We start from the raw sequence: 3,063 nt of genomic DNA, 5'->3' as shown, positions 1-3,063 counted from the left end.
TAGCTTGCATTCCATTCAGACTCTGAGAAATCATATTGACTTGCTGAGTCAATATTTTATTCTGAGCCAATATAGCATTCAGAGTATCAATTTCAAGAACTCCCTTCTTATTAGGCGTTCCATTACTCACAGGATTCCTCTCAGAAGTGTACATGAACTGGTTATTTGCAACCATGTCAATGAGTTCTTGAGCTTCTGCAGGCGTTTTCTTTAGGTGAATGGATCCACCTGTAGAAGTATCCAATGACATCTTAGCTAATTCAGACAGACCATCATAGAATATATCCAGGATGGTCCATTCTGAAAGCATGTCAGAAGGACACTTCTTGGTCAGTTCTTTGTATCTCTCCCAAGCTTCATAGAGGGATTCACCTTCTTTCTGTCTGACGGTCTGAACATCCACTCTAAGCTTACTCAGCTTTTGAGGAGGAAAGAACTTGGCTAAGAAAGCCTTGACCAGCTTATCCTAAGAGTTCAGGCTATCTTTGGGTTGAGAGTCTAACCACACTCTAGCTCTGTCTCTTACAGCAAAGGGGAAAAGCATGAGCCTGTAGACTTCAGGATCTACTCCATTAGTCTTAACAGTATCACAGATCTGCAAGAATTCAGTTAAGAACTGAAAGGTTTCAGCTCAAAATTGTTTGCTCCAATGGTATGGATGGAGATGCTTCTTCCATGTAAATTGGAATTAGGTGCAGTAAAGTCACCAAGCATCCTCCTTGCATTATTATTATTTTTGGCTGCCATCTCCTCTTCCTGTTCGAAAATTTCTGAAAGGTTCTTGCTGGCTTGTTGTAATTTAGCTTCTTTTAGTTTCCTCTTCAAAGTCCTTTCAGGTTCTGGATCTGCTTCAACAAGAATATTCTTGTCCTTGCTCCTGCTCATATGAAAAAGAGAGAACAGAAAAATAATAATAATAGGGATCCTCTTTGCTACAGTATAGAGGTCCCTGTGTGAGTAGAAGAAAAGAAGAAGAGAAAATCTGAACTCAGAGAGAGAGAGGGGGTTCGGATTTTTGGTGAGTGAGGAAGAGATGTTAGTAAATAAATAAATAAATAGAATGAGATGAGAGAGAAAGAGGATTTTTGAAAATAATTTTTGAAAAAGAGTTAGTGATTTTCGAAAATAGTTTTTGAAAAAGGTTAGTAATTTTTCGAAAATTAAAATCAAAAATTAAAATAATTAGTTAATTAAAAAGAAATTTTGAAAAAGAGGAAAGATATTTTCGAAAATTAGAGAGAGAGAGAGTTAGTTAGGTAGTTTTGAAAAAGATAAGAAACAAACAAAAAGTTAGTTAGTTAGTTGAAATCAATTTTGAAAAGATAAGAAGATAGGAAGTTAGAAAAGATATTTTAAAATCAAATTTTTGAAAAAGATATGATTTTGAAAAAGATAAGATAGAAAGATATTTTTGAAAAGATATGATTAAAATTAGTTTTGAAAAAGATTTGATTTTTAAAATCACAATTAATGACTTGATTCACAAGAAATCACAAGATATGATTCTAGAACTTAAAGTTTGAATCTTTCTTAACAAGTACGTAACAAACTTGAAATTTTTGAATCAAAACATTAATTGATGATGATATTTTCGAAAATATGATGTAAAATTAGGAAAAAGATTTTTGAAAAATATTTTTGGAATTTTCAAAAATAGATAAGAAAAATGAAAAAGATTTGATTTTTGAAAAAGATTTTGAAAAAGATAAAATTTGAAAATTTGATTTGACTCATAGAAAACAACTCGATTTTAAAAATTTTTGAAAAAGTCAAATCTAATTTTTGAAATTTTAAGAGAGAAAAAGGGAAAGATATTTTTTTGATTTTTTGAATTTTTAATGATGAGAGAAAAACATGAAAATGATGCAATGCATGAAGATTTTTGGATCAAAACAATGAATGCATGCAAGAATGCTATGAATGTCAAGATGAACACCAAGAACACTATGAAAATCATGATGAACATCAAGAACATATTTTTGAAAAATTTTTAATGCAAGTAAACATGCAAGACACCAAACTTAGAAATCTTTCATGTTTAGACACTAAGATTTCAAGAATGCATATGAAAAACAAGAAAAGACACAAAACAAGAAAACATCAAGATCAAACAAGAAGACTTACCAAGAACAACTTGAAGATCATGAAGAACACTATGAATGCATGAATTTTTTCAAAAAATGCAAGATGAACATGCAAGTGACACCAAACTTAAAATCTGACTCAAGACTCAAACAAGAAACACAAAATATTTTTGATTTTTATGATTTTATGATTTTTTTTTTGGATTTTTCGAAAATTATTTGAAAAAAAAAGAAAAATAAGGATTCCAAAATTTTTAATATGAATTCTAGGAATCTTGTACTTTTATTCTAAAGCTCCAATCTGAGGGTTACACATGGCTTAATAGCCAGTCAAGCTTTAGAAGATATTTATACTTTCCATGTATAGAGCAACTAAGTGTGTGAGAATCAACAAGCTCTTGTGATGATAAGTTGAAACCCCAGTCCAAAAGATTAGACATGGCTTACAGCCAGTCAGGATTCAACAAATCATCATGAAACACTAGAATTCATTCTTAAAAATTCTGAAGAAAAAAAACATATTTTTGAAAACATTTTTTTTATTTTTTTTTCGAAAACAAAGGAGAAAATTTTTGAAAGATTTTTGAAAAATTTTTGAAAATAAAACAAAAAGAAAATTACCTAATCTGAGCAACAAGATGAATCGTCAGTTGTCCAAACTCGAACAATCCCCGGCAACGACGCCAAAAACTTGGTGCACGAAATTGTGATCTCAGGCAACGGCGCCAAAAACTCTGTGCGCACATCTTAATAAATTGTTTTTCATTCACAACTTCGATACAACTAACCAGCAAGTGCAATGGGTCGTCCAAGTAATAAACCTTACGTGAGTAAGGGTCGATCCCACGGAGATTGTTGGTATGAAGCAAGCTATGGTCACCTTGAAGATCTCAGTAAGGCGGATATAAAATAGTTATGGAGTTTTTGAAAATAAATAAACAGAAAATAGAGATAGAAATACTTATGTAAATCATTGGTG

The 3,063-nt window shown here is 31.4% G+C and overlaps 1 non-coding gene across 1 annotated transcript; it reads left to right on the top strand.

The window, feature by feature from the left end:
* The first annotated feature begins 304 nt into the window (after positions 1-304).
* Positions 305-412, top strand: LOC148552760 (small nucleolar RNA R71). The gene has a single exon (XR_015893793.1). It is a non-coding gene; the product is annotated as a small nucleolar RNA R71 (small nucleolar RNA).
* The last annotated feature ends 2,651 nt before the right edge of the window (positions 413-3,063 follow it).

The sequence above is a fragment of the Arachis ipaensis genome, chromosome B7 (assembly GCF_059453495.1).
Source record: "Arachis ipaensis isolate K30076 ecotype BB chromosome B7, ASM5945349v1, whole genome shotgun sequence".
Lineage (NCBI taxonomy): Eukaryota > Viridiplantae > Streptophyta > Magnoliopsida > Fabales > Fabaceae > Arachis > Arachis ipaensis.
Note: the sequence above shows the minus strand (reverse complement) of the source record. Positions and strands in the feature narration are given on the sequence as shown.